This window comes from Protopterus annectens, chromosome 6.part1, assembly GCF_019279795.1.
Source record: "Protopterus annectens isolate FY-2018-M chromosome 6.part1, PAN1.0, whole genome shotgun sequence".
In the NCBI taxonomy this organism is placed as follows: domain Eukaryota; kingdom Metazoa; phylum Chordata; order Ceratodontiformes; family Protopteridae; genus Protopterus; species Protopterus annectens.
This window is the reverse complement of record NC_056738.1, coordinates 349,455,393-349,475,920: the sequence shown is the minus strand read 5'-3', so window position 1 is coordinate 349,475,920 and position 20,528 is coordinate 349,455,393.

Genomic DNA, 20,528 nt, shown 5'->3' with positions numbered 1-20,528 from the left:
AGTTTTTACCTTTGTGGCCGTTGTTACCAGAATTTGGCAATCTTTCAGTATAAAGATGGGTTCTTTATGGGATGAGAGGGGGGTGAAGTTGGCACTGAATCGATCTGCCAGGATATTGGCAATATCCTTGGGATCAGTATATTTAATGCCATTCTGTTGTAGCTCAGAGCAGATCTGATCATTGCCATTTAGATCCTTGACATAGCTATAGAATGCCTTGTGGTTGTCTTTGGAATCTTTGGCAATTTTATTTTTGTAACTAGCTTTGGAGGATTTTATGAGGGATCTCAGCTTCTTACTGGGGCTGGTAAGGGATTTTTTTGCATCCTTTGGTTTTCCTCTTTTCTGCAACAGTTTCTTCCTTTTGTTGTAAAGTTTGTTTATGGCAGGGGACCACCAGATTGACTTCCTTTTTTTGGAGTAGAGCATCTTGGTTCTATTTGGGATGGCACAATTCATGCACGAGTGGATGTGCTCATACAGTGCCTTAGTGTGGGATTCAGCAGTCGAACTTTCAGATCCCATCTGCATGGGTGTTATAAAGTTTGTCACTTCTGACTTGAGTGGCAAGAAGTTGGCTTTGAAGAAGTTTTTTTTATGGAGGTTTCCTTACTGGGGGGTGGCAAGGGAAGTGGATGTCAAGGGTGATTAGCTTATGGTCAGACATGACCAATGAGGGGGTGACCATAGGTGTGGGGCATCAATAACCCATGTTGGCAATGACCAGGTCTAGGATATTGGAGCCACTGGTGGGACTATGGATTAGTTGATCCAGGGCATTGGAATTTATATATTGCATACTGCAATATATTGCATATTGCAATTATAACACTTAAGCATACCCCTTTTGTCAATTCTAGCTTTTTGTGTATTTTATTTTGCCTGAAAATAATTTTTGAAGCTATTGGCCCCTTTTTATGTAAATAGTGGTCTAGCCCCTACTACACTTAAAATCTCTGTTTGACCACTAAATAATTTCCAATTTTTTTATAATTTCTTTGATAGCTCCAGAATCTAAACTATTAACAACGGGCATCCTTACCCTATTCTTATTATTAGACCCTCTATTAGCTCTAGGGCAAGGTCTATCTCTCTGAGCTATTATATTAGACTTAACATTAGAAACTAATGTCTTAGGATACCCTCTGTTGTACAGTTTGTCACAAAAATTATTACTTTCTTAAACAAAATTTTCTTCTCTAACTGTTAAATTGCTTACTCTCAACAGTTGCCCTTTTATAATATTTTCCTTAGTCTTTTTTGGGTGCATGCTGCTATAATGTAAGTAGGTATTATTTTGCACCCTGAAGAGCAGTTAGGTTGGTTAGAGTACAGTTGGCAAGTGAGATTAAATTCTTGCTACCCCCCCCCCCCCGGTTTGAATAATCTTGAAGATTTTGTATGTATTTAAAATGCAAAGGGTTAAAACACTAATTGTTTATCATGTGACTTTTTAATGATTTAAATGTGCTTGTTATACTCATTACTCCAGTCTGAAAAAGTCTTAGCATAGACGAAAAGGCTTACTGGAGTTGTTTGTTATTTTATTAAAGTGATTTTTTTTCATTGGTTCTTCATTTTGTTGTTTAACTTTGGTTAGAACCTGCTTTTTGCTCACTGTTATATAACAGCTAACCTTAATTTTCGGTTAGATAATGCCTGTAGGTACAGCCATCAATTTGGGGCAACTGTTCCCTTCATGTTTTGAAGATGTACACAGCTTTGTGTGTTTGTTCCAAGTTAGTAGGGGAAGGGAATGTTTTTGTTTAGGTTTTTGTTTGAGGGTTTTTTATTAAAATATAGTCTTGAAAAAATATGACATATTTTCAAATGGAAATGAGAAGAAACAAATGTACAAAAGATCGGTCTGTCAGACATTAATATATGCATGTAACAAAAAAGTTGAAAATACACATTTAAAAAATCTATGTGTAATTGGTGGGAACAATAGCTTTTTATCATGATGGTTATACTTTCCATATTATCCTGGAATGTCTGTGGCCTTAGAGATATGGATAAAAAGGAGAGTATTGAATTATTTTAAAAAATGCAGAGTGAAATAGCAATGCTGCAGGAGGCACATTTGTAAAGAAGGCAGATTACAATGGCATTTATTTCTATTCCAGCAAAAACTGCTATTATGGAGCTTCAGAAAAATTTTGGAGAAATAATCATCTTTCAGCAGAAAATATTATTTATAGGTGGTGACTGGAATTTGATTTGCGATAGTGAGGATGTATCAAGCAGACCCAGAAGGGACAATATAAAAAAGAAGGTAGATTTCTGAAGAAATTTGTAAAAATATGTGATATGGAAGATGTGAATTCAGTAGCATGAACTCTGGTAGAATTTATATATTATTCCTCAAAGTACAATAACTGGGCTAGATTAGCTAGGAATTATATTTCATAGGAACACATGCATTTAATTGAAAGCTTCGACACAAATCCAATAACTATTTCTGATCATGTACCAATAAAAACTAAGATAAAAATGTAGGGTAATGAAGTAAAAATAAGACACTGGCACTTAAACACCAACCTGTTAAAATGAGAAGAATTTAAGAATAGGTAGTAGAAATTTTTCAAGTGTTATTAGAGAAGATAGAAATAAGTTGTGGTGGTACAGCAGTAGCATTGTTGGTTTACAGCAAAAGGTTCTGTTGTTCGATTCACAGCTGGAGTGCCTTCTATGTGGAGTCTGCATGTCCTCCCCGTGGTTGAGTGGCTTCCGAAAGACATGCATGAATGGGCATGCCTCCGCTGAAAGTTGGGCATCGGGCTAGCAACTTGGCACCATAAAAAAATCTACTGCCAATCATTAGCGGACCCGAGTTCCGCTGTGGTGACCCCTAACCAGGAAAAGCCGAAAAGACAAACAACAACAATAGAAAAGATAGAAATATCTTCAGAAATTATAGCTAGTGACTGCGATAAAATAAAAATGGAGTTTAAAAATAGGTTGCAATAAAAGAGAAAGACATATGGTTAAGAGGTAATAGAACTTACTTAGAGGGGCTGATAAAGGTTAAAGTACTGCAGAATAAGGGGAATCTCACAGAACAGGAGGAGGAGGAGCAAATGCAGAGTGTTAAAGAAAAAAATAAGGGAGTATCTGGATAATATGCATGAGTTTAGAACAATTGTAGTTAAGCAACTATTTTTTGATAACTCCAGAGCAAAAAATTTTAAGCACAGTGACTTAGGCAACAGAACATTGAAGGGGTTGTCACCAAACTTAGGGAACCTGTAACAAGAAAAATAATCAGAGATCTTGTATAGGTTTTAGTGATATTACAAACATTTTATGAACATTTGTATAAAGAGGAGAAATGTGGAAATCAAGAAAGAGTACAATTTTAACTAATTATGAAGACTTAATCATGCCAAAGTTGGTGGTAGAGAAGGCTCAACAACTAGCAGTTAAGATAGGAGGTGATGAGATAAAAATAGTGATGTATAATCTATCTTCAGGAAAGTTTCAAGGTACAGATGGAATTCCTGTGGAAGTTTGGAAAATGGGAGGGAAGAAAGTGATAAAGATCCAGAAGATTTTGTTTAGCAGCAGTCGTGGTTGGTAACTTCAAATCAAAGGGGGGCTGCAGGAGACAGGTGAATGGGTGGGTCAATGGGAAGGGGTGTGGTCAACTAGAAATGGGAGAAGCTATGGTCAAAACCACAAAAACTTTAACTTTAATTAAATATGCTGCCCTGGGTGCCCAACTGTCATTATGCGAGTCCAATCAAGACAAAATGAAGTGTAGAAGAAAAAAAAAGATCAGTGCATTGGTTGCATGACAGCTTACTTGATATCTAGATGGAAACAAAAAGGTTGTGAGGCATGAAAAAATAAATTACTTTTTAAATGCATTACTGGAATGCCAGTCAAAATCAAGTATAAGAAAAACAAGCGGCACTCAACTCAAACCACTTCTCCTTGCACTGCAGTTCTAATTATAATTTATATTTAGCTTTATTAAAGTACCAAGTAGCATGCTGAAAGTAACAATCTCTGTGATACCCCCACTTGTAAAAATGTTTGTTATCCAAAAAAGACCTGCTGCCTGACAACAACTATCTATATACTTGTTTCATGGGGAAAACATGAGCAAAGTAAAAAATGAACAGCAAATAAGAAACAAGCTCAAGATACATTGCTTAAAGGATTACTGTACAGGTAATGGACCACACATGATAGATTGGCATTCTGTTTGGTTTACAGGTAAAGCCTGCAAAGGTGACTGCAAGTCTCCAGCAAATGTAATGAGCTTCTTAAAATGATGTCATCCTGTCCTTTATTACAAATACTGTCATATGCATTTCAATACCCAAGGCTTATACATTATCTAATTATGCAAGTATTCTCTGCATGGCAACAACAGAAAGGCTTTCAATGTTGGCAATTCTTTAACAGTATGCTTATTAAAGCTTACTTGCATCTTACAATCTCAGAAAAGCTTACCTGATGGTCATTAAAACATTGCTACTTAAACACAGAGCAACAGGCACTTTCTGAGTAATAATAAGCATAAATCAACAGTATAAAATATGACAGAAACCAGAACATTCTGCAAAAATCAAGGACAGAATAAAAGTAATACTTGTGTCTACCTTGGATGGGGGGATACTCTACACATTTACAATGCATAACTGCTCCTTGCCTTGCTTGGACACATCTAGAGTCACACTACATGGGGGAGTGGGGTGCAACAAGTATGTCACAATTTGAAATGTCTCTGGCTGACTGTGATGGCTCTGACACATTTGTTATACCTCTCAACCTCAGAGCAAGAAATCTGGACAAAGCCATACATAGAAGTGGGGCAAAGCCCCAAAATAAGGACAATTTCTAAACATTGCTCTTATAAACTTAGAAAGATAATAGAATAGTAGGTCTTACATTAGTATGAATTTTCTCAAGGGTATGAAATCTGTAAACCCAAATGTCTGTCATTATTTTTTTAACTTCAGACTTTAATGATTTGCCACTAATTTGCCAAAAAACACAATTTTATGAAAATGGACCAAAAATGTGGTGCAAAATATAAAATAGACACACAATACAGCTGGGAACCTGTCAAAGAAGGGACACCTTTTTTAATATTAGTACTCCTAACTTGAGCAGCTGACAAAATAAAAGAATCTACATGCATTGCTGAAATAAAAGTAATCTATAACTGATTATTACAGTTATTTCTTAATTGTAAACCCTCCATGTTTTCTTCCAAAATTGCCATTTTGCGGCAGGATTATTAGGGGAAGAGCAACATTTTGAGCCAAAATCGGGGACAGTTGAGAGGTTTGGATATGCTTAATTCTTTAAAGCAATTTATTTGCACGTACATCTCAACCTGTTAATGCAGGAAATCTGGACAAGGCCAAATATACTGGGGGAACATATAAACAGTACTAAAAATTGTTGTATAAACTGAGACAGTTAATAGAATAACAGGTCTTGCTTTAGCATGCATTTTTCTGAAGATTATGAAGTATGAAACTCAGTGTCTGTCATTATTTAGTGACTTAATTCCTAAATTATCTGCCAGAAAACCACTCATTTTATGAGGAACAAACCAAAAATAAGAAGCAAAAATCTATTCATTCTGTGAAAATCTGGACAGTTGAGAGGTATAGTTCAGCCGGGGCTGTCTTTGAGTTTGCCGCCGTTCCCCCTCACAAAATCATGGTCGAATGGAGCCTCCCCCCGTAGCCATTCCAATAAACCATTACTTGGCTATTTCACCCCATTTATAGGTTCATAGGTTCATAGGTTTATACTAGGCTATCTGCCCTAAGGCATTTATAAGCCTAGCCCAAATTTTTGTGGCTTACGCCACCCCTTATATGAAAAAATACTGTGCCCATTAGTTTGTTGTGCCTCTGTCCAGCAGTGACACAGAGATGATTCCCAGGGTAAACCTACGATCTCCCATCCACAGGTCTAGATTTCTCTTGAACAGAGTCAGCGAGGTGCTCTGCCTCACATGGACCGGGATTTTATTCCACAGCATAGGGAGTCTCTGAGTGATAAATCTATCCCTCCAGCACGTCCTATTTATATCCGTGCTAAGGTTTAAGTCGCTTGCTCTAGTGGTTTTGGTGGATTTGGATTTTTGAGGTGGAGCATGTCCATTAATTCCGGGTTGGACATGGCCTTGTATGTCAGGCACATGTCACCTCTGAGCAGACGGTATGCGACTGAATAGAGCTGGAGTTTCTTCAATCTGGCAGTATATGACAGATTTTGGAGTCCCTTTATCCTTTTGGTGAGGAACTTTTGGGGTCTCTCCAATTGCTGCAGATGTCGGGTGAGATACATCCCTAATGGGGCATTGTACTCGATCATTGGTCTGATAAGTGAAGAGTACAGGGGAACAATGACCTCACTAGATCTGGATGTGAATCCCTTCATGATCAGGTGGGCAATGTAGAAGGTCTTTCTAACCACTTTAGCAATGTGAGTGTCAAAAGAAAGGCCACTGTCAACCTGGGTCCCCAGGTCCCTGATAACCTCTTCTGTGCTTAGTGGATTGCCACCTATATGGTAGCTTGGGGTTACCTTGTTTTTCCCGAAGGGTATGATTATACATTTTTGGCGTTTAACTTCAGGCCATGGCTCTGGCACCAGCTATCTGTTTCCGTGAGTCCCTTCTGAAGGATATCCGTGTCCGATGCACTTTCCACTACGGCGCCCAGTTTGCAGTCATCTGCAAACTTTGTCAGCCAAAGTCCTCCCATGTTGGCCTGTACTTCTGAGAAGTAGATGCCAAACAATAGGGGGCCAAGGACCGAGCCCTGTGGGACACCACTTGTGACCGGCTTGGAGTCTGACAGAGCGCCAGCAACTCTAACCCTGTGGGTTCTGTCCTTAAGCCAGTTTGCAACCCATCTTGTGACATATGGGTTTACATTTAAGCTGGTAAGTTTTTCTACAATACCCGAGTGGGGTATTGTGTCGAAGCCTTGCAAGGTCAAGGTAGGCTGTATGGACTGCCTTTCCTCATCAATGGCCTTGGTGACTGTTTCGAAGAAGTCGACCAAGTTCAAAAGGCATGATCTTCCCTTGACAAAGCCAAACTGGGTCGGGTCCAATGTCTGCAAGTCCCCTATATCTTTGTTTATGAGCTCCATTATGATCCTCTCCATAGCTTTGCAGACTAGACTTGTTAAGCTTATGGGGCGGTAATTACCAGGGTCCGTAGAGGTGCCGCCTTTGTGGAGTGGGACCACAGTTGCCGTACGCCACTCCTTGGGCACGTATCCTGTGGTAAGGCTGAGATTAAACAGCTGCCTTATGTGCGGGTTTAATTCCTCATTTAGCTCGTGTAGCACACAGCCGGGGACACCCATAAACCATTACCATAAACATTAATGTGCATGCTGCTTTACTTCTACGATGATTTGGACTTCATTTGAAAGTTTTATTTTGCATTTTACAGCACAAACACTAAGACATCTGCTAAGCAAAGCAATGCAATCTCACAATGAAAACAGACTTAGCATTAAAACTTCTCTGCCTTTGAAACTCACATTCATTGAAACAGCATTGAAACCCACATTCAAAGAAAATTCATTTTGCCAGTGGCAGATAAAGATTAACTTTGGGCTGTTTTCAAATCATAGGCCCCTTGCACATGAAACATACACGTGGTCTTTGATACACCTTTATGATTGTATTAAATTATATTTCTTGTACAATATAGTACAGTTGTAGGGAACGTTTTAAATTTGTTTTGAACGTTTTTCCAGTAAACAATGAAACAAAATGCATGCACCAATAATGACAAAACTGCCCAATTCAGAACATTTTTCCAGTAAACAATGAAACAAAATGCATGCACCAATAACAACAAAATTGCCCAATTGAGAACATTTCTATCATAAAAGTCTACTCAAACGTCTACAGTCCACCAGTATCAGTAAATATGCACAATCTCTGAAGAAGTAAAATTCATCTAAATAATTCCACATTAAAGAAATCTGTAACTAATGAAGAGGTTGCTGCTAGCAAACAACTTTAGATTTCATTGCTTCATCTACTACAAATAAAGTGCCTGTTGCCCTTGAGGAATAAATTGCTTATGTTGCATTAAAAAACGATAAGCTAGTAATATTGCAATAGGGAATGGATGGCAAACTGATAACAGGTTTATAGTTACTAGGTATCTTCACCAAAAGTACTGCAGCATCCACCCCCTTTACAATACAGTACAGTATCAGCATTGCATCTACTGACTGTGGGAGTAGAACCCACAGCCTTCTGCATCAAAAGCAAGTATACTACCTGTTGTGCTATTAACAACGCAAGTGAACTCAGCATAAGCATAACTAAACATTTGTTCCCCTGCAGCTCTCGGCTTCTTGTAAAATCTACTTGACACTCAGCTGTATCTCTGAAATTTGCAGCACAAGAAATCTGGAAAAAGCCTAAATTTGGGGGGGGGGGCAAAAGACCAAAAAACAGGCACACATTTTAAACATTGCTTGTATAATGTTGAAAAGTTGCTAGAATAAAATGCTGTGTTACTACCATACATTTCACTGCCAAGTATTGAACCAAGGACCTTATGCAAAACAGTCAGAGCAACACACCACTATGCCAAATCATCAATTTTATGAAAAAGAGGATGACCGAAACTTAAATGGCTACCATTTAGTGAATTGAGTTCTCACCATAGCTGTCAACATCTTAGCACAAAACACCTTGAACAAAGCCAATAATGGGGTAATACAGTCCCCACACATATTCAGTGAATTCAGTTCTTTCCATAGCTCTCAACCTCTTAGTAAAAACACATAGACAAAGCCAGAAATAGGGGAATACAGCCCCAAACATATTCAGTGAGTTCAGTTATCACCATAGCTCTCAACCTTGGCACAAAAAACCTGGATGAAGCCAATAATGGGGGAATACAGTCCCAAAAATAGGGACAAATTTCAAATATTCATCTTATAAACTTAGAAACTTGCTATAATAATAGGTTTTGTGTTACCATGTACTTTTTGAAGAATATGAAGTCTGAAATTCCTGTGCTTGTCATTTTTATTTATTTAACATTTGTTAACCAGGAAAGTCTGACTTGGAACAAAAGCCAATATTTGGCAGAGGCAAAGGAAGAAACACCCCAGACACATCTCTTTGTAAGATGGGAGGACACCAGAGCAAACTCACACAAACACAAGGAGAACATGCAGACTCCACAGAGAGTGCACACCAGCCGAGAATCAAACCAGACAACATGTAGCTGTTAGGCAACAATGCTACCACTGCACCACTGCACTACTGACTGCGTTAAGAAACAAAAATACAGAAACCACAGATTTTATGAAGAACAGAACAAATATGAGGCAAAAATCTGCATTTGATTTACAAATGGTGGTGGGTAGGGAATTGAGGCTCTTGCCACTTGGGCCCAAGGTACAGGATTCAAGCCTTATTCTTTACCCACCACCATGTAGCAACTGGGGCATCACACACACACACACACACACACACACACACACACACACACACACACACACACACACACATACACCCCACTCCAAAGCTCTGTGAATCCCAGTCAACACACTTACCTATATAAATAAATGTGCACACTCCAAAGCTCCGTGAATCCATTCAAACATATGTCCCATCAGTGCCGTGCCAAAAGCTCCATGAACCAAGCGTACAATCTCCATGCAAAAGTAAGTACCGCAAAAGCTCCCATTAGCTCCATTAACCAAAAGTACCGTGCACACAAAGTAAAGTCCCGCCTGCAAGAGCCTGATTGATCCAGCTGCGGAAAACTCACCTCCTCAGTGGTTCAGACTGCAGATGATGAAGTCTGACGTTTCTCTGTTCTGTGCGGTCATCACCACACAGACTTCTGGGCATCTGCGGGGCATCTCTGCCTTTCCCCTATCCAGACTGCTTTCAAAACAGTCTGGAGTTGTTTGTGAGTCCAGTACATGCATGTGGAATGTCTGGGACTCGTAATTTTAAGTTTTCTATTTCTTTTTTAATATGTTTATGCTTATTTTTACTTTTTTGTTTTTCTACAGAGGTGGGAGGGCTGCAGTCCTGCAGTCCTATAGCATGAGCCACCCCTGTTTAGCAGTATTTTAAAAACAGAAAAAAGCTATGGTGGCTGTGTTACCTAAAGACGGGAAATATCTTTAGACCCAGTTTCATACAGAGACATTTAAATTTTAAACCATGATTATAAAGTCAATAACAAAATCCCCCTAATTCCATGTTAAGGCAGCTATCTGTAAAAACAGCATGTACAAAGCATATACCAAAAGATTCTAAAAATAACAATTTATTGTATCGTAAGCGCTTTCATAACATAAGTTACTTCCTCAGACGACTTCATCACATCCACATAAAATGAAATTTAAATACTTAGCCAACCCAATCAACACACTACATTTTCCCTCCATTTTGTTAAAATAGTTCATATTTAAAGACATAATACATCCTAATTAATATATGCATTCCTGCAAACCATATATATTATTGTAATAACTCTATATAAAACAATTTTAATATAATAAATAAAAACATGTATTTATATATATATAATGACCCACAACAAATAATCACTTTCTTATTCTCCTTCCTTTTAATACTGGTTTAAGTGGGACCATATCATTTAACCCTGAACCTCTATGTGCACCCATACGTAGAATCCAGGCCAACTCTTTAGCCTCTGTCTTATTGTAAATGTCACCTGATCTGGGACTTTCCTGAATAACTTCCACAACCTGAAACCTAAAACTATGTTGTTCACCTTCAGATAATGTATGTTTGGCCAATTCACTATACATATATTTCATTCTGGTGTAATAAATTTGGTCCCTAATATGTTTCCCTAATCTGCGGTTGGTCTTACCTACATAGAATTTAAAACATATAACACAACGTGCTATATAAACCAAATTCTTGGTATTGCAATTTGCCCTACAATTAATATGCCACAAATATCCAGTATCAGGATGCTTATAAAATCTAAATTTGTCAATATATATACAAAAATTACATTGGCCACATGGTACAGTGGCATTAAATTCATGCCTGTTCATGTGCTGCAACCTTGGATAGCATAACTATAGTTTAAGATTTGGGCAGTTACTGCAAGTATATCTAGGCTTACTTCCAACAACTCTTGCAGTATCCCCCTCTACAAGTAAAATATGTCAGTTCTTATTAATTATCTGTTTAACCTTTTGTATCCCCTGAGCATAAGGTAAAATTATTGGAACCATATCAGCCTATTTAATCCTATGTATAGGCTTATCAGGATCTCCTCCTTTAATGTAAAGTTTGTCTCTCCCCTGCCTCCCTTTCTTAATCAGTATATATGCTCGGTTGGCTTCTTTGTTAGTATAACCTCTATTTATAAATGCTTCCTTCAAATAAGCTAGCCCTCCTTCAAAGCCAAGCTGTTCAGATGAAAGTCTTGAAGTCCTAAGAGCCTGTCCTTCTATAATATTAGAAAAAATTGTATGTTGGATGCATACTGCTCCTTTGTAACAATGAGGGTTGATAACATTCCTTTCTAAATATGGATTTAGTAATTTCGTCCACTGTCTTGTGTAAAGTGACATCTAAAAAATCTATACTATCAGAAGAGTAGGAATATGTGAACTTTAAAAAGTCACTGCTAGTATTCAAATCATTAATGAATTCTTCAGGTGATGTATGGTCACCATCCCAACAAATAAACAAGTCATCTACAAAACTACGAAAAAATTTTACATTATGATGCCTCAAATTCCTTTGTTCCCATTCCCTTATAACAATATTAGCATATGCATTTGCACAACTAGTGCCCATCGCAACCCCAGATTTTTGCCAGTAATATTCACTATCAAACAAAAAAATATTCTGCTCCAATACAATTTCCATTAACATACATATAAAATCAGCTTTAGCTTCACTAAAATTCGCATTCACAATTAAGGAGGTTTTTAACGCATTCATCCCAGCATTATTTAGAATACAGGTGAACAATGATATTACATCCAACGTCACCATTAATTCAAAATTAATATTGTTTTCTATCAAGTATTCATGTAAATCCAATAAGAAGTTTTCTGTATCACACAGCACTATATGATAGTTTTCAAGAGCTTTTTTGAGTTCCTTATCCAAATAAATGGATATCGGCCACCCAGCCCCAGCAACTATAGGTCTAAAAGTGGGTTGTATAGGATCTTTATGTATCTTGGGCAACCCATGTATGCGGGGTACAATGGGAAATTCAACATGAAAATATTCATGTAATTCAGCATTTAAATGTCCCAGATTCAAACTGTCAATTAATAAGGAATCTATTCTATATTGCATATTTAAAACTTGCTCATAACTGATAATCTCATATACTGCAACAACTGATAACATTTCTAACATCTTATTTTTATAGTAAATAACATCTAACACAACTACAGGCCCTCCTTTGTCAGTTGGGCAGATGATAATATCATCATTTTATTGTAAAGACTTAATGGCTAAACGTTGTTCATATGTCAAATTCCCTACATTTCTATTAGCATTCGCCATGTCCACCTCATATAGATTTTTTTCAAATGCTTTAATAAAAACATCCACATCAGCTGGCATATTAGGTATAAATGTACTACATTTCTTATACATATTAACCACATTATTATCATTACTAAAACCATACAGTTTTTTAAGCGGCACATTGCGTTCAAACAATCTAAGTTGTATCAATGCATCAGCTAGAGCAAATCTAGTATTAGGTATAAAATTTAAACCTTTACTTAACAGTTCGATTTTGGATTTATTTAATTCGTAAGACGAGATGTTCCAAATGTGTCCTTTTCTTACTGTCCCCACATTTTCTTTATAGTTCTGTTTTGTGTTTAGACTGGAGGTTCCTTTCGCTTCTGACCACTCATTGGAGGTGTTCCATTGAAGGATTTCTTCCTCGTCTGCCGTATAGGTAAAGGAAAACCCAAAAGGACCGGGTCACATTGTTCAGTCTCCTCAAGTGGAGTTTTGCGTTTTACTACCGGACCCTCATACAAAGCTGCCAGTTTGTTATTTGACATGGAAACTACTGCCGTGAAAAGCCCATGATCAGTTGTAGGTGCTTGGCCATTAACAACATTCTCCTCCTGCTCCACAGGCCCCACCTCTCATCTCTCATTAGTTGCACTAATGTTGCTTGCAGAACGCTCCATATTTAAATCTGTATTGTATTACGATACAATAAATTGTTATTTTTGGACTCTTTTGGTATATGCTTTGTACATGCTGTTTTTTACTGATAGCTGCTTTCACTTGGAACTAGGGGGGTTTTGTTATTGATATTTCTGCTCACCTTACCAGTTGGTTGTCTTTGGGACTTTTTCACATGATTATAAAGTGTTTTTATCTATACTAGCTAAAAGAATTGCAAATGTGTTGCCAAAATTGATAGCTATGGATCAGTGTGGTTTTGTGGAGGGGAGGCAAATATCTGACAACATTAACAGAACACTGATGATCCAGAGGGAAGCAGAATGTAAAAAAAGAACCCTCTGTTGTTTGTGTGTCTTGATGCAGAGAAAGAATTTGACAGAGGAAGCTGGGATTTTATGAGTAGGTCATTTAAATTACTTGGATTCCTTGATACAATAATAAAGTTAATTAGAAGGGTATATGAAGGACTGGAGGCAAGAATTAAAATGAGAGGGTCCTTTCCCCCCCTTTATTTGCATTACCTTTAGGGCCATTGGCAAATAAAATACGGAAATCAGAAATGCAATGATATAATTAGTATGGTAATCAAGAAATGCTGGCTTTATTTGCAAATTATATTATTTTGCACCTGATAAATCTAGAAAAGGACAGCTCAGTGTTGTGGAACATCTTGAGACGGTTTTGAGTCTTTTTAGGATATAATATTAATGAAGATAAAACAAAGGCTATAGCCATAAATTATGTACTCACATACAAATTGGATCAGTAATACCCATATTTATGGGCACATGTTAAGATGAAGTATTTAGGAGTATGGATTAAAAAGGCTTCTATCATGGCAGCAGAGACTAAAAAGATAATATAAACACTTGAGAAATCTGAAACTACTTATTTATGCCTATGGATAGTAAGATGCAAAGAATGAAAATGTTTTTAGTCCCTTTAGTCTTGTATACAGGTCAGGTATACTTTGATCAACCCAAGGAGAAGTTGTGGACAATAATTAATAAAGGATTGTAGAAACTTATATGGGAGGGAAAGGGGGCAAGAGTTAGGTGGGATATGTTGATCTTTCAATAAAACAAGGTAGCTTAGGTTTATCTGTTTTGAAGGGATATTTTACAGCTACACAATTAAGGCTCATATCCATAACACAGGCAGAAGGTTACAATTCTAAATGGAAAGGGATGATGATGAAGCAAGGGGGAAGTTCAAGAAAAAGAGACAGAGTGGGAAGGACAATAATAACCATACAGCATATTATATTCATAAAGTAAGCAGAAAGTATTCTAAGAACTAAACTTATACAAGAATGAAGAAATGAGATTTTGCCAATAGGGATGACTGCAAGTAGAGGTATAGAGAATAGGCAAAAGGGGGGTGGAATTTATTGAAGACATTTGACAAAAGAACCAAGATATTAGGAGTAAATAACTCAAGTAAGAAGGCAATACAATGGGATAAGGCCAAGAAGATATTTGGATCCAGCCTAGAGATTGCCTTCCCTTCCTGGTTTTGATCTCAGAGTACAGGCAAAGAGAAAGGGACAGGGGATTTTAAGTAAAAGACCTGCTCTGGTAAAGTTTTTAGTTGAATCTAGAACAGAAGTAGCTGTTAAAAAGTGATAATTAGTAGGCCATATAAAATACTGTGTGATAATTAAAAGAATCAATCAGAGGAGGTTAGAACAAATGGGAAGAGAGACAGGAAAAGCAATTTTTAAGAAAAGAATGTGAAGACATATGTATGGCTCTCAAGTATGCAGCCAAGTCTAGAGGGTTTAGTATCTCTGCTTGGAAGTATTTGCATAGGTATTTTTATACCTGAAGCAGAATTCAAAGAATTTTTCCTCAGGTAGGTAGCAAATGTTGGAGGTGTGGTGAAGAAGAAAGATGTAACTAGGAACATATGTTTTGGGAGTGTAATGAGCTGTCAGATTTTAAACATTTCCTACAGAGTACTCTATCACTGATATTGGGTGAGCAAATGTCTGTAAGTAAGGAAATTATTATTTTGAGCTGGGATGCAGAATCTGAATTGCCTAGACATAGTAAAGCATTAATAAGTTTAATCCTGTTGGCTGCCAAAAACCAATTACTAGAAAATGGAAATCAAGGTCTTCACCAACTATATTTGAGGTATTGAATATTACAAAAGAGATAAAAGAACTGGAAGATGGAACTATAGAAAAAGGAAGAAGCAAATGATATAGAAGTAAATGGAACAATTCATGCAAAATAATGTTCGGTGGGGGGGAGATGAGGTTTAAGGGAAGGCAGGAATTCAGCAATTTTTTGCAGTGTTGGACTGATGATAGTAGCAATGAAAATAAATGCAATGTACATTTTATTTAAATAGAAACAATGTTTAAATGGTTTTCTTTTCTGTTAATGCATGTTTGTCTATGTCTTAAGTGATAGTTTTAATAAAATAAAGGTGTTTAAAAATAAATTTGACTTTAGTGAACTTGATAGTTCCTTGAGTTGGTTGTTCAGAATGAGGGAGTTTTTGCCTTACTGGGCAACGCCCTTCCTATTTTTGGACATGATTTTCTTTTTTTTGTTATACAACATATTTATACTTGGATTCCACCAAGGCGGCTTGTTTTTGGAGGTTGTTCTATATTTATTTTGAGTAGGTACACCTGTCTCTATGCAGGTAGATAAGTGGCTTTATAGAGTTTATGTGAACAAGTCTACATAGGAAGCTGTGTTCTCAGGATTTAGGGGGCTTGGGAGTTTGCTAGACTGTGGCTTAGTAGGAAGTAGTTAGCCTTAGACTAGTTTTTAAATGTTATGGGGTTAGCTGGCATTTTGGGCTTAATATTTATTTTAAAGGAAACAGTGTTTTCTTTTGACCTGACCAATGAGGACATTGCATTAAGGGGGAGTGCATTGTTCTCCTATGTTTTTCAGGACCGTGTAAAGGATATCTTCACCCCTGGTGGGCATGCAGACTACTGTTTCAAGGGTATTTGTGTTAACAAAGCCCAGGAATCTCTGGGCCTGCATGTTTGAGGTCATATATGATTATTAGCTAATTCTGTGGTAATTAAAGTTGCCCATGAATATTGTGTAAGGTTGAATGAGAAGTGTCTCTAAATCATTCAAGTATGTGGTATGGCCTTCCTGGGTCATGAAGGGTGGACCTATAGCTTGCAAGGATATGGTATGAAATTTTACTTATAAGTTGGACATAGAGAAGCTCAAGTGTGTCACACTGTTTGACCAGACTTGAGGTCTGTTCACGCCTGATGTAAATTGAGACTTCTCCACCTTTAGACACTTTCTGTGCAGTTGCTGGTCTAAATTTGAGGAGGGAATTATAGCCTTGCCCTGCTGGGGTGCCATCAGATGCTTTATACCAAGTCTCAGTATCTCCACAGATATCTCTATTCTCCAGGATGAGAAGAGCTTGCATGAAATGGAGTTTCCTGTTTAGACTCCAGGCACTTTGCAGCAACACCTTTGGATTATTCTGTCAGTTTAGCTATATTGGTAGGTTTACAAGGTTGGCAATGCCTAAAAATGTTTATATGGGGGGGGGGAGGCTTTAGTCAGTATTTATAGGTTCATAGGTAGGTACTAGGTTATCTGCCCGAAGGCATTTATAAGCCTAACCAGAATGTGTTGGCTTTTGCTGCCCCCTAAGATTAGTTCCCTGTGCCTCTGTCCAACAGAGCCACTGAAGTGATCTCCCGGGGTAAACTTTCTGTTTCTCATCCACTCGTCAAGGTTTATTTTGAACAGTATTAGCGAGGAGCTCTGCCTAATGTAGATTGGAATCTTGTTCTAAAGCATGGGAAGTCTCTGGGACAAGAATCTATCCCTCCAGCACGTCCTATTTATTGTTGTGGTGAGGTTTAGATCCTTAGAGCATGTGGCTTGAGGGGATAAGGTTTTCTTTAGGTGGAGCATGTCCATCAATTCTGGGTTGGACATGGCCTTGTATGTCAGGCAGAGATCACCTCTGAGTAGGCGGTATGCAACCGAGTACAGCTGGAGTTTCTTCAGTCGAGCTGCATAGGGCATCTGTTTGAGGCCAGTGATCCTCTTGGTGAGGTACTTCTGTGGTCTTTCCAACTGTTGCAGGTGTCTTGTAAGATACATCTCAAATGGGGCATTGTATTCTATGATGGGTCTGATGAGTGATGAGGAGAGGGGCACAATGACCTCTTTTGATCTGGATATGAACCCTTTTGTGATTAAGTGGGCCACATAGAAGGATTTTCTAACCACTTTGGCAATGTGGTTATCAAAGGTGAGATTACTATCTACTTGGGTCCCCAGATCCCTTATTATGTCTTCCGTATTTAGGGGACTACCACCTATGTGGTAGTTTGTGGGTACTTTGTTTTTTCCAAGGGGGGTGAATATGCACTTTTTGGCATTGAGCTTGTGGCCATGATTTTGACACCAGGTATCCATCTCAGTGAAACCCTTTTGGAGGATGTCTGTATCAGCCGGAGAGTCAGTTATAGCCCCTAGTCTGCAGTCGTCTGTGAATCTGGTTAGCCATAGTCCTCCTGTGATTGCCTGTACCTCTGAGAAGTATATGCTGAATAGGAGGGGTCCTAGGACTGAGCCCTGGGTAAACGCCACTTGTAACCGGTTTAGAGTTGGACTTAGCTCACACAACTCTCACTATGTGGGTTCTGTATGTGAGCCAGTTGGCAACCCATCTTGTGACGTAGGGGTTTATGTTCAGGCTGGTGAGCTTGTCTATAATACCAGAATGGGGAATGGTGTTGAAGGTCTTTGTGAGGTCTAGGTAGGCTGTGTGTACCACCTTTCCCTTGTCTATAGCCTTGGTAACTGTCTCAAAGAAGTCCATCAGGTTTAGGAGGCATGATCTGCCCTTAAAAAAGCTGAATTGGGTAGGGACCAGTGTTTGGAGGTTCCCAATGTCTCCGTTAATGAGTTCCATGATGATGCGCTCAATAGCCTTGCAGACCAAGCTAGTCAGGCTTATAGGGCAATAGTTCCCAGGGTCTGTTGTGGCTCCACCTTTGTGGAGCGGAATAACCATTGCTGTGTGCCACTCTAGGGGTATGTAGCCTGTGGAGAGGCTGAATTTGAACAGTGTGTTTAGATGAGGGGTTAGTTCATCTTTGAGCTCGTTTAGGACTCAGCCTGGGACACCATCCATTCCCATTGATGCTGTGTTTTTGGCTTTGGAGAGGGCTGTTTTAACCTGTGTGTCTGTGATTTCAGGGACTCTACATTCTTCTGGTATGGTTATGGGCCTTTTTGGGAGTGAGAGGGGGGTGAAGTTTGTGCTGAACCTGTCTGCCAGGATGTTGGCGATATCAGTTAGTTCAGTGTATTTTGTGCCATTCTGCACTGACTCTGGGCAGATCTGAGCATTGCCACTTAGATTCTTGACATAGCTAAAGAATGCCTTGTGGTTATCTTTGGAGTCCTTGGCAATTTTTCTATCAAAGCTCACCTTGGATGATTTTATGAGGAATCATAGTTTCTTGCTGATACTGATCAGGGATGTCTTCCCTTCTTGGGATTTTACTATTTTCTGTACTAGTTTCCTCCTTCTATTTGTATAGCTTGTTTATGGCAGGAATCCACCAGACTGGTTTCCTTTTCTTGGAGGAGTGAGTCTTGGTGTTGCTTGGGATGGCACGATCCATGCATTATTGTAGGTGCCCATAGAATGCATTAGTAAAGGATTTTGCAGCTTGAACAGCGTTATCCTTCAGCATGGGGGCTTTGAAACTCTCCACCTCGGTCTTAAGTAATGTGAAGTTTGCTTTTGAAAAGTTTATCACAGCGGTTTCTTGCCCGGGGGTGGGGGCAGAATGTGGATATCCAAAGTGATTTGTTTATGGTCAGATCTAACCAGTGAGGGGTTGACCTCTGGTGTGGAACACCGGTCGCCCATGTTGGTGATGATCAGGTCCAATATGTTGTCACCTCTGGTGGGAATGTTGACCAGTTGAACCAGGGTGTTTGAGTTTATAAATTCTAGGAAATGTTGGGCAAGGGAGTTAGTACTTGAGTAGTTCTCCCAGTTAATGTTTGGGTAATTGAAATCACCCAATATTAGGGTGCTTGGTAGGGACTTTATGTTTCCCAGTGTTTTCAGAAATGCAGAATGGGGGTCCTGGGACATGGTGGGTGATCTGTAGCAAGCTACAATTTGAATTGTAATTTCGCCCATTGTTAGTCGCAAGTGGATGATCTCTGAAGCATCATGCTGTGCCACTAACCTGGAGGTGTGGGTATCCTTGATGAATATGGATACGCCCCCGCCTTTTGTATTTCGGTTCGGGTTCTGTGGCTGAAATGTATGGTATAAGTTGTAGCCTGGAAGTGCTGGGGTGCCCTCTGGAGCCTTAAACCAGGTTTCTGTTACTGCACATATATCGATTTACTCCATACTGAGGAGTGCCTCGAGTGTGTGCATTTTGAGGTTTAGACTTCTGGCATTGAGTAGCATTACACTCAGTTTTTTGTTACTTGTGCTATTTACGGTGGTGGGTTTGTCTTTTGATCCTTGCCTAAAAAAGGCACTATGGGGGTGGCAAGAGCCTTGGCCAGTGATCGAAAGCCTAAGGGTGACAGGTGCAGGCAGTCTCTAGTGAAGCAGCGTGGCTTGTCGAGCATGTCATCCCAGGCAGACAGACACTGGATCCCCTTTGAATGACACCAGAAACTTAGCCAATTGTTGAAACTGAGAATTATTTCTTTATACCGTGGTATCATTCTTGGTGAGGGCAGGATGCTACTCAGGGTCAGGGTCATACCGGCCTAGGCTACGTGATCACAGAGCTCTTCTATGTCTCTTTTCATGTAGTCCAGGGAGGTACGGCTCAGGTCATTCACACCAACATGGACAATGACAGAGTCATATTTGTACTTGTTTTAGAGTGACCTGAGTGCTTGTGTTATGTGACAAGCAGCTAACAGTAACCTTCTCCTTATTCAGCCTAGTGAGTGGGACGTCAGTGTGCCTGACTATAGAGTCACCTATTACTAGTATGCTGGGTATGTTATTTTGCCTTAAGGGCTGTGATTACATGGCACACTGGTTTTGTGAAGTATGTGCTTCATGGTTTGTGTTGGGGGGGGGGTGGAGGTTGCTTGGATGCTTGCTTTGGAGGTCTTTGCTGCTTTTGCAGATTTTTATTTAGAGCCTCAGAGTATGTTTTCATGCATTTATAAGTGTTTTTTGCTGGTGCTGGTTTAATGGGTCTATGTGAGACTGGTGGTGTGATGCAAGTAAATCCCTTCTCCTCTTGACTGTCTGATTCAGTCTTGGGTTGAGAGAGCTTAGCCTCCAGTTTGGCTGTATAATTGCATCTCTCACATGTATTAGTG